Source organism: Echiichthys vipera, assembly GCF_963691815.1.
Source record: "Echiichthys vipera genome assembly, chromosome: 8".
In the NCBI taxonomy this organism is placed as follows: Eukaryota; Metazoa; Chordata; class Actinopteri; order Perciformes; family Trachinidae; genus Echiichthys; species Echiichthys vipera.
The window spans coordinates 11,575,062-11,587,626 of NC_139833.1; the positions used below are offsets into that span (position 1 = coordinate 11,575,062).

Here is a 12,565-nt window from a genome sequence, read left to right on the forward strand (position 1 = left end):
GTGTACCCCGCATGCTCAGGGCTCCTCCTCACTTTATGCCACTGCCTTTACAGAAGCTGAGAAGGAGGGATGGGGAGAGAGAAAATGGCCTTTTATTGCCTCTCTCTCTATTGCACAAGCACCCCCACCTTATCTTCCCAACAGTCTTACAATGCTACACCTCCTCTGGAGTGCCTGCTCAGTCCCCGGCCAACAAAATACCCACATCTACAGTTTTATTGTGGTGGGAAAGGTGACTACCCGCTGCACTGCACACCCACTGAAGCCCATTGTTGACTCCTCCATCAGGCCACCTCCGCCTCTCTGGGAGCACTAAGGCATGCACAAACACACGGGGAACAAGCTGGCAACAGAAACACACGCATTCACCCACACTTTCACCTCTCTTTCTGCCCCCACACAAACAGAGGCAGAAAGATGAAAATATGCCATTTCTGAGCATAACTTTTTATTGATCCTTGCACCATCCTGCCCACAGAGAACATGGGTTTTATTTATTAAATCGCATGATTGATTCACTCTCACCATCTCTTTCTTCTGGCTCATAAAAAACACAAAATGCGTATTCAGTTCAAAGTCCAAACCTTCTGGCAGCTCCTCCCCAGAGTTTGAAAATGTTCTCTGTACAGTATCAACACAGGCTGGATGATTTCTAACTTGGTGACTGATTTGCTCCCAAGAGGAAGAACAAAGTCATTTAAGGCAACAGGTGAATGAAACCAGAGCAGATAGTCTTTATAGGAGGTCACCTGGGGGGTCACAGGGTTAATGGTGGGTGTGATGACCACCACCACCTGGATGAATGGAGGTCTAAACATTAGACTGTTTACTGACCCATTCATCAAAGCTGCTGCAGTTTCAAAGCGCAGCATGCCATGAAACAATACCCCTGTTTGACTTGTGAGTTTTGTGTGTGTTTTTTGTAAATTTGGTGCAATATAAAGCAAGATATGAATGAGTTCAACAGAAAGGCATGACCGGTGACAACTTAGTGACAAGGTGAGAAATGATGGATGGCTGGATGGAAGATATAAAAATCTATTTTGAAGATAAACGTGTGAAACCAATAGTCTTGGCACAAATCAGGACTCTGAATAATGTTTTCTCTACTGCCAAGGCCCCACATTTAGCAGGATGTTGAACAGGTCTAGACCATGATGCACACTGTTTGAATATTTCAGCTACGCAGTCGGTTAATGCCACAATGTATCTGCTTCGCAAGCGTGCAGAGAGAGCCGGGGCGCAACTTACACCCCATATGCGCTTCCCAGCAGTCCGTGGCCAGCGTCCAGAGCTGCCGTGCCCACCTCACACCGAGACTTATAGACGCCAAGCCCACAGACAGATACACAGACATACACACACGGGCAGACAGCTGGAAATACCCGCTCCAATATTATTATAGACGCTTATTATGGAGTAAAGTGCGCGGAGACGAAACGCGCGAAGCGTTTGGAGTCGTTTAGTTGTCTACTTACCTAAAAGACACGGAGAAGTGTGCGCTGACAGAGGTCCAAACTTTTATATGAAGTCTGTGTTAGACGTGAGGAGTAAAGCTGAATAATGTAAAACTCGTCCACTGAATAATCCAAACGCTGCCGTGGAGCAGTTTTGCGCTCAGGGAACGACCTCTATCCAAAACTCGGAAAACAACAAATTATCCGAAAACTGGCTGATGTAAAAACCCGCAGCCTGACTTCCACTGGACACTCTTGGGATATATTTGTTTTTTAAAACTTGTCGACAGTGAGGGTAGAATATATAAATAAAAGGCGAGAAACCTCCCAGAGTCCGTGCGCCTCAGTCCCCCTCTCTGAATCTGAGCCCTGTCAGCCCCAACCTCAGTCCGGAGCTCCGCAGCCGGGCCAGCAGGCGCCACCAGGTGCTCATTTACATAACTGCACCGGCTGTGTCCAATCACAGCTTTGAGCAAGGTGTCTGATTAAATATTCCAGCAGGCACATCATCCAATCAGAGCTCGCTGTGGGCGGGAGCAGTGACCTTAACAACACTGTGTAGAATGAAATGAAGCCTTTTCGGGGGGGCGATGGGAGTCTCTTTGTTACAACAACGCTGAGATTTGGGGAATATGTCATATGATACAGCAGCACGCGGAGTGCTTTCACCTTGTTAACCCTTTGCATGTAGAAAAATGTAGCTCTGCTCTGTTAAAAACAGATTCTTTGATTATGTAAACTTGTAAACTCACTTGAATAAGCATCTGGTAATGTGGACCCACAACACTCTGCCCTGGTATTTACCTCTAAAGCAAACTTTATTACAGAGTATTGGTGGTGTAACTGTATACCATTACTGCCCCTGGGCTATAATGACTCAGATTGAAGGGTTTGCAGTAAAACACAGCAATGGAGCTGGAACCAGAAGAGTTGTTGATAGGGACCCCTACGCAAAGCAGGAGTGAAATGGGAATTTTCGTTTTTGAAAAGAGCCACATGTTTTTTCTGAATCAGGCCGAAATCAAAAGTTCAACCAGACACACATACTGAAGACGAGGAAGAAGAAGAAAAAAGACTGCGGAGGAGTTACATGTGTTGGTACTTGTCTGACTGAGAGGAGGGAAACTTTAGCTGGTGCTCCATCAGCAGCCAGGGACAATAAAGGTCATTTAACACACTCTGAGCCCCACCTTAGATCAACAGGGAAGAGGAACAGTACTCTCTCTGCTGCCTCATGCTCACCTTTGTAAGTATGTGTGTGTGTGTGTGTGTGTGTGTGTGTGTGTGTGTGTGTGTTTGTGTGTGTGTGTGTGTGTGGGCATGATCTTAACATGCACGTTATCCTATCTTAAATGTTTTTATTGAAATAAAAGTCAGCAAAGTGATATAATCATGTCATGTAATAGAATACATTTACTCAAGTACTGTACATTGATGATGATCTGAATACATCTTCCTCTACTGATGTTCTATGTCACATGCAGTTTGTCCAAATACCAGGTTGTTTTACCACATCTGGTCCCATTTTTTGCAGTTTGCAAGCCATCTCTTCTGACCCCCTGATCCTCTGTGCAGCATAAAAGAGCCAGAGGGTCAAAGTTCAGCGCACAATTTTATGACAAATGGGCAATTTTTTGACCAATTGGCTAATTTGTTTTCACCCTTGTCACCCCTCCTATCCTCCCTATGGTTGATCACTCCTTATTTAAAGACTGCACTCCCTCTCACTCACTCTCACCTTCACATGGCTGTTATGATTCAGCAGCATGTGTGTTTTGTTTTCCCTTTTGTTCATAAATGCTATTCCTTTGCATTTTTTGAAAAAAATAAACCTTTGTTCAGAGGGTTGAAGTTTCCTGGCTTCATGATAATAATTCACTTTTCATTCTAAACCCACTTCCTACCACGTATTTGAGATTGAATGTGATTAAATGTCTTAAAACGTCTTAAACTAATGTGTGTTTTACTATACATTCATTCTAATGATAAAATGGGGTGATAGAACAATATAATACAAAAACTGCATGTTTTTGTAGACAAAAACAACATATTTGTCAACCGTTTATTATGAATTTCTTGACTTTTCCTTCTGTTTCCACTTTATTCAGGCCACTTCTTCCCAAACCCACCCCCTTCACTCACCCCCCCCCCCCCCCCTTCACCCCTTCTCCCCCTCTCCACACACCCCCACCCATCTCACCCCCCATCCCTCTCCAAGTGTCTTTTTGTTTATAAAGACTTTAGCTGGACTTTCATCTGGTCTGGCCTCATTCTCTCTGCATATCATTAACAATCTCTCACCACTTTTCAATTCAGAGCTAAAATGCAACCAAAGCACTCCTCTCTCTCTCTTCGTGTTTAATGGTTAAGCCTCCCTCCCTCAGTCTTGTACATAAAACCTAATCTTGTGAGCAGAGTTATTTCTCTGTTTAGTTGCGGCATGATCATGATTTATTAATGTTTACTGGTTGTCTGCAGTCTGTTTCATTCAGGCGCAGATTTTTTCCGAAAACCTTGTTTTCCAATAATGCTAAAACAATAAAGTGATGAGCTTAAAATGAAATTTAAGAGACAGTGAAGAAATCATTGTGGATATTGGAGAGTTATTGTCCATGACACTCACTGATTCCCAGAAGTTATCCTGCTGATGAGCGCAATAATTCTCAGCTCCCTCTCTGTCTCTCTCTGTCTCTCTCTGTCTCTCTCTCTCCATCCACTGAGACTTCCCTTCTCTTTTCAGCCTTTTTCTCTTGTGCACATTGTCCAACTGGCTGTGCTTTTGTTTGTTGTCCAGGCAACAGCAAATCCCCTGGCAGAAATTATGACCTTTTTCACTATTGTTTCCTCTCTACCTTGTACCTCCTCGCTCCTTTTCTTTGTGTCTCTCAGTTTCTCGTTGCCCTGATCTTTTTTTTTCCACATTCCTTTTCTTCCCTTTTTCTCAAAATATGCTCAGTTCCTCCGTAGAGTTTCGGCTTGTTGTCACTGAAGCCCCCTTTCTCCCTCCTCCCTCTCTACTCATTCTTGCTTTGAGTGAAAACCAGTGAGGCATAAAAAGCAGGTCTGATCCTGTGAGGAATTCACTCGGAGAGACAGAGACAAATAGAGAGAGAAAAGTTCATGTTGTATAGCACTTATGAATCAGGACAAGACAGCATTCAGTGCGATAGGTAAGGAAAGATAAAGAGAAGGAAAAAGAACGAGTGGCCCGAAACATCAATAGTCTGTCAAGAAGAATAAAGAAGGTTTTCAACACAGAGAAAGGTGTCTGAAAAGTAAAAAGAGAGTCTTTACTTAGAAAAAGGTTATTGCATTGAGCAGAGAAATTACCATTTTCAGCCAAAAATTCTATTGAGGAGGGAAGGCCGATGATCTATTGCCTGTCATTTTGAATACGCAGCCTGAATTTATCACCTCTCTAACCCTAGCATCACAATAGTTAAAAAGCACAAACATCTGAATTAGAAATGGAAGTGTTCAACTCAAAGGCACAGTAGAAGAAAGACACACACACACACACACACACACACACACAGCCTGTCCACCCCCTGTCATGGTCTGACAGCTGTGTAGGGCTGCAGGGTTCAGACAACACAGATCAGTTGCAGAATGCGAAGCTTGCAGTATGTTGGGAACCGGCGTAAAACCGCATACCAGGCATACTACCCTCTGAAACTTCTCCACTTTTCACTGGGAATATCCAAAACCAATAAATGTCTCTGATTTGCAACGGCGCACAAAAAACCTCCAGAGATCTCCACAGCTCCACAAAATACCATCTTTTTTTACGTGCATGCGTGACTTGAGGTCCAGCTTTGATTTGAACATACATGTACGCATGAGTGAGCGTGTGCATCTATCTGTGTAAATAAATGTAAAGTTCTACGTGCACCCCTGAGCTCCCCTCCAATGTGTGTTTACTGTGACTTGTCTGTGCTCTGTCAGTATCGGTGTCTCAGGCCCGGGGCAGGTTGGATTTGATTGGCCCCTGGAGAGGATCTGGGAGCGGTGGAGGTGTCAGGGGTCACAGGGTCAGCGTCTGCCTCAGGGAGAGGTTACTGGGTGGGTGTCAGGGTGGGCGTCGTAGCCCCGGAGCTCTCTTTTTTAGGTGTTCGGTGAGGAAAATGGTCATGTCAGCTCCTCTCACTTTCCTGCTTGCTGTCATTTTTCTTTTGGCTGTTTACTCCCTGTTGTTTTTCTATTTTTGGATTCAAGATTGTTCATATATTTTCTCAACAACATTAAGAGTCTATACAGCCGTGCTAGGAGCTCTGTGGAGCTGTCCTTAGTCACAGCGATGCTTTGAGCTAAAACTCTGGGGATTCACCCCATTATTCAGATACATCACCTGGGAACCATGAATGTTTGTACAAACTTTTGTGGCAATCCATCCAAAAGTTATTGCAATTTTAAAATCTGGAGCAAAGTACTGACCCACATTGCCATTCTAGTACGGTCTTCAATTAAAGGTGCAGTAATATTGTGATAGTGGGATTTGCATGTCTTGTTTTGATCATGAAACAGGTGAAGGTATTAAAATGCTCCTATCAGAGAAATGCACACAGCCCATTTTCAGAAACTGGGCCTTTAGACGAGCCGTCAGGACGTCTGTACAGTTGTGATGTCACAACTATACTATGCACAGGTAGAAAGTGCTGTTACAGTCATTCCCCGGCTGCCATGGCGGTGCGGCGAAGCCAAGAGAAACTGTGCAGACATTTTCAGAAGGGGGCTTTAAAGAGACAGGCACTAAAACAGGACGTGTCAGACAGAGAGGGAATACAGGTGTATTCAGACGGACATGTGTGAGAAAAATAATGTCTATTTTGAACATAAAAGCATGTAAACACGTTCTAGTAGAAACCCATAATACAATAAGGAACCTGAAAATGAGCATAGTATGGGACCTTTAAAATTATAATTCAGACTTTGAGGGATTGTTATCAATCGGTCAAAAAATTACTACATGTTTATGTTTTTAATGATCTTGTAAGAGGACATTACACTATTTCAAGCCTTATTTTGACTCTTGGAAACCAAATATTGCTTAAACACACAGAAAAGTATTTTTACACTTAACAGATTTATTTTTCTGGCTGACACCCAGCAGAGTCGCTCAAAGATATTCGAGTATCTCCTGGATGAATTCAATACTGCCTGGAGTGCCCTTGTGATCATGCAGCTGGATTTGTGTGAAGTGTGATGAGGTCAGTGTTGTCAGGGGAATGTGAGGAGAGAGAGGGTGAGGCGGGAGGGAGGCTGAGGGGAGGTGGGATTGTCGGGTGTGTGTGTGTGTGTGAGAGTGTGTGTGTCAGGGGTAGGTTTGAGATGAACCCTCACACAGTCAGGAGTCCCTGGAGACAATCTCAGCTGTAGCTGCGCACTTGTGCCTCCTCCTCCTCGTGGCTAGAGGTGGAGGGGGGGGGGGGGGGGGGGGGGGTTACAGACTCTTTTTGGGTGTCAAGTTTCTCTCCCCCCTTCAGAAATCCCCTCTGTACACATGAACACACACATCTGACAGTGTGGAGGACTATGGCATTTGGGAGGCTCCTCTCCAACTGTCGCCCTCTGTTCATACTCTGTCCCTCTAGGATTTGACTTCCCTTTTCCTCACCCACTTCCCTCCCTCCTCTCTTCTCCTCACCTGTCTGAGCCAGCTGTTGAATGAATGGCCTCCCTTTCTTCTCCATTCTCCCTGCGTTGCTAACAATAGAGCTTTGGGAATGAGTCGTTATGACCGCCATCGGATGTGCGCTGATCTTCTCTGTCTGGCCCACCTTCCTACTGTCTTTACCAATTACATGTTTAGCCTTTCCACACCCTTGGTCTTTAGCTCAAACAGTAGTTTAACTTGGCTGATCGAGCCTCAAACAGCCATGACATGTTCCCAGGTTCTCTGTATGTGTGTGTGTGCGTACATAAAGTCAAGACATACAATTATAGCTATCCTCTGATTATTTTTAATTAATATTCAAATTGGACGAAGCCCAAGGGAGAAACAAAACTCTAGCTAATAAACTGGAGCATTTCGAATGTCTTGGCTGAGGACTTTATCTCCATGGTAACCTAAGTCTGATCTGCTTCCCGTCTCCACTGCTCCCTCGCTTTTAAAAAAAAAAAGAAGAAGAAAAAAAAAGAAACAACAACTTTGAGGCGGTCCGTTGCTGGCTCCTTCCAGTGAGAGTCCAGTGAGAGTGAATGTTGTGGCTGATTGGAAGAGGCTGAGGACGGGTGGGTGGACCCAGGGGTGGGGGACTCAGAGGGGTGCGAATGAGTGCCATTGCAATCCAGTGAGAGGTGGCGCTAAAAATATCTATTGACACATGGACTCCAACTCACAAACAGGGTCACAGACAAACACACAAGCCAGTGACCAAAGAGTTCTCATTCATGCACCACCGGCAGAGAAACACAGACACACATCAATGTAACAATTAAAATGCATAAATGCTGCCATTGTTTACAGAAGAACTGAACTCTAAACATGCTGAATCCCTCTGACTTTGCATTGGCAGTGTTTTGTATTTTGGAGAGCTCTATTACAAACAGGGAGCAGGCCCTTTCCACACTCAAGTCCTCTGAGCAAACAAACCCAGCTGCCATACTGTGACCCTCTGCAGGAGGAATACAGGAAAGCTGCTCTGCACACACTGTGTTGAATGCTCGCTTTCATCCTTTTTTTTTTTTTTTTTTGATGCTCAGTTTACAGAGCCATTATCACACAATACAGTGTGGTGTTAACCTGGGTGAGTACAGATGAGTCGGTTTCTGCTGCCTACACATGTGACCTGACAGAGAGAGGTTTGACCCGATGGGACCTTAAGAGCAGGTCTGTGCGCATGGTTGCCAACAAAAATTAAAGTATTCGCTTTTTCGCATATTTTAAAATCTGTGTTCTTGATGAATCATCAGTGGTTAAAGAAGAACTCAGATTCTTTTTTACCAGAGAAGTGGACTTGAGACCTGGTGTCACTGTTTTGATGACTTGACTTGAGACATGACGAGTAGTATGTTTTTTTCAACTTAAATATAACAAAATTTAAATGTACAACAATGCCAATGTTGGTATTAAAGGGTGTGTGTAACGTTACCCGGTGTCTGTGAATGCTGATGTTGTCAATCTGTTTCGATATCAACCCAGTTACCAGAATAAAACATTGGTATTTTGATTAAGAAGAAATGATTAAGTAAATAATATTAATTTTTTGTTTGATGACGTCAGTATTTCACTCCTAAAGTGATGGGGAGGGAATGTTTTTATTGAGAAATAAAAGAATAAACTAGCTATTATTATGTTAATAGTTTTTTTGTATGATTTACTTCACTGATCTGAAATGATCATACAAACTCGATTTACTGAACAGGTTATATAATTTGGCAATAATATTATTAGACAGTACCTTGTCTTTTCTCTTATTAAAGACCAGATACTTCAGGTCAGTGACTTGATGACTTATTGAGACTTGGACCAAATGATTTGTGTCACATGTCTGCTTTTTATTTAAGTAAAACCACCAATAAAACAATCTAAATATGCTCCTTTACAATGAAATACTTAAGTAGAATATGAGTACATAAGCTAAATGTACTTAAAGTATCCAAGTAAAAGCATTGGTTCTGCAGAAGAATGTAATTGATATAACATTATATGACATAATTATATTACTGCTGATGCATCGACGTGTAAGAAACATTTTACAGAGGTGGACTTAGCAACTAACTTTATATACTTTATATACTGTTAAGTATTTTAATTCACTGGTTCCCAACCTGCGCTTTGGCCCCTTTGGAAGGTCACATAAATCTAAGGGGTCATGAAAATTGTATTTTAAAAATGTGACTTTTTTTTAATCTTTCATTTTTTGAAAAGATGGATAATTTTACCTATTTGGTTATTTAAAATAAAGACAAGTTTAGAGGGGAAAGTGTTAACGTGACATTGGTCCCCAACCAGACACTTGTAAGGGATCACAAGCCAAAAAGGTTGAGAACAAATAGTTTAAACTTCAACAAGAAGGGAAATACTCAACTAAAGCACAAGTAATTCAAAAATGTACTTATAGTACATGATTAAAAGTACCACAGATGGTGAAAACCAACATGAGAAGAAGGCGAGGAGGACATGAATCTTCAGGGCCGCTGGAGCACCAGGACGCTGACTAGAGGGACAACTGCCCAAGCTGTAAATCAATGTTTGTGTGTGTGTGTTTGTGTGTGTCTGTGTGTGTGTGTGCGTGTGTGTGTGTGTGTGTGTGTGTGTGTGTGTGTGTGGTCTCTGTATATAAGTGAAAAGTGTAACACAGCTGAAAACGGCTCTCTGGCACAACTTCATGTCTGAAAAAGGTCAAAACTTCAGTAACATGTGTCGAGTATAAACAACAGCTCTGCTGACTGCAGGTTTGAAATCTGATCTATGACCAGTTTAAGTGACAGAAATCCACCTTGATCAGTGCTGGAAACTAAGTTATTGTTACCGTTACGCAAGCCCTGCTTATTTGTGCTTTATTTAAGTGTTTCCATGTCCTGTAAGTTTATATTTCTGCTCCACTACATTTCAGAGGGAAATATTGTAGTTTTTATTCCACTACTTTTATTTATCAGATGGAGTTCGTTCTTTTATTATCCGATTATGGTTAGATTAAACAATAAAAGTTATAAAAACCAATGCATTTATTAAGATCAAACCAGCATCTGGTTTTACGTCTTGTTTCAGTCTGAGTTATTAGCAGTTCAACCAAAAGGGCCATTTCACCTCTAAACTTCTCCTCTGGACTAATCTATCTGACTGTATAAAGTAGTTTAACTAGCTCCACCTTGACCAGCTGCAACAGTAAAATGCTGCTTACATTAAAAATAACAATCCAATAAAGTCAAATATAATAATATATCAGTCACAGGGGACATTTTACTGCTGAACAAGCAGTTTTACTTTTGATTCAGTTGATTTAGCTGCCAAAGGGACGTGTCATTTTGGTGGCAATGATTTAGTCATTGACACAATGATTTTATTTTGACACATGAACTAAAGGTTTTGGGTGAGTTACAGCCTTTTCCAGGGTTAATATAGTGTTTTGTTGTACTCTGGGAAATCCATCTTCCTTATTGTGAGAACTTTAAAAACGTGTCGAGAAAAAGCAGTTGAGTAAAACTATAACACCACAAATGACAAGTCTTTGCACAATCACCTCGGTGCACCTGACTATTAACTGCAGCAGACTCATGGTAATGCTGGCTTTGATAGCCCTCTAGTGACCACGGAGGTCTACATGCCAGCTGAGATGTAGAAATATAATTTGCTATAATGAGACTTGCTGCAGTTCAGTTGTTTTTATGAAGTCAACTGGGACAATTGATTTGAGTTCTTGTCTTTAGAGGAAACACTAACACACTTGTGGCTATTGTTATTCTACTTCTTCCTGATTTTTTTATTTTTTTTATTTTTTACAAATTCCTACTCATTCTCTCTATCTCACCTGCATGTGTAAGCATGTGTGTGTGTGTGTGTGTGTGTGTGTGTGTGTGTGTGTGTGTGTGTGTGTGTGTGTGTGTGTGTGTGTGTGTGTGTGTGTGTGTGTGTGCAGCACCCAGGGGACTGTATAAAACCAGACTAATGATTTCTTCTACTCTGTTTATTCTCCGGCTCTCATATGAAACCACTTCATTACTCCCAGGTCTCACCCACATGTTAGCCAGGGTCACACAGGGAGCAGGAACGGGGCAAATAAGAGACGAGGGAGAGGGCAAGAGTCCCCACAACAATCTGATTGCGTCATGAGAAAGCGTTCCAAAAAGAAAAGAAAAAAGAAAAAGATTGTATTCAAACCACATGGGCATTTTAGGCGTGACCAGTGCTGGCAGCAAAATACATTTAACACAGCAGAATTTAATTAACAGTTTTGAAATTTATGGTGTCGTGCTCCAGTAAATCTGGGGCCTTTGTCTGACTGTAATTACTGCCATACAGGTTTGAGGGCCACAACATAGTTAGAGGTCTAGCTGGGGAAATTAAGCAGCTCATGGCTCCGGCTGCGAATCGGAAACAATTCCAGATGATTCCTCTCTTCCCTCCTCTGAGTTTATCTAGTCAGCATCCATGAGCACCAAGTTGGTATTGAGTTCAAATTATGCAAGATGATTTACACTCACTTCCATCCTGTAAATAATGATTGTGCAAGTCCTCTGTGGCGGTGATTACCATCATACCGTCTCAGCTCGCTCATGAACGGCGCCCAGTGGGTCACGATAAGCATAAGAGATAATGACTGCAGGATGATTGGAAAAGCTGCAAGGATGTGAATAGTTTAACAAACACCCCGTAATGACCGGTGTCAGATAGCATTCAAATGAGACATAAATCCCCAATAAATGTTTCTCATCTTTAACACATGACTATGGAAATCAATTTATTAGAAGCCGGATGAGGTGATAATGTTTTCCATATGCTTTACAGTTAATAAAAGCGGCGGCGAGGTGGACGATGGTCGGACGTATGTTTTATAGTTTGAGCCACTCTCTTCCTCCCATGCACAGCTTGTTTCATTAAACTCAGTTATGTAAGACACTCACATGGAAATGCAAATGAGAAGTACTTTGATTAACAAATACAATTATAATAAAAAGAAACTCTAAGTTATTCACTGCATCTTTTCAAGAGGCTGTGGATTCTCCTCTTCAGACGCTTCATGCATGATCCTTGATTAATAATTTTCTTCAATATGATGTGCACTGGCCAGCGGTGGAACAAGTACTGAGATCTTTTAAGTAAAAGTACAGATGCCACAGTGTAGAAAGTGTATGTTACAGTGTCTGTTTTGTAAAGTATGCTTAACGTCTTGCATCAAAACCTCAGGTATAGGTATCAAAATATACATTAAGTACCAAAAGTACTTATTATGCAGAACGGCTTGTTTCAGAATCATATATATTACTGGATTATAATTATTAATGCATTAATATGTAAGCATCAGTAATGTTGCAGCTGGTAAAGGTTGGGCTAATTTCAACTATTATACTATTCATTGTGCTGGAAAATGTACTAGTTCATTTAAACTTTGTATAATTAAACCAAACTGTACAAAGTATCTTTTAACTGAAGCTATCAAATTACG

General features: G+C 41.9%; 1 protein-coding gene across 4 annotated transcripts in view; it reads right to left on the reverse strand.

Annotated features, from left to right (window-relative positions):
• Window positions 1-1,825, reverse strand: part of ddr1 (discoidin domain receptor tyrosine kinase 1) — a 40,902-nt gene extending 39,077 nt beyond the window's left edge. For all 4 annotated transcript variants that reach the window (XM_083919205.1, XM_083919206.1, XM_083919204.1 and 1 more), the window contains exon 1: window positions 1,479-1,825. The gene's annotated coding sequence lies outside the window, so the exon portion shown is untranslated. The remainder of the gene's footprint in view (window positions 1-1,478) is intronic.
• Between the last annotated feature and the right edge of the window lie 10,740 nt (window positions 1,826-12,565).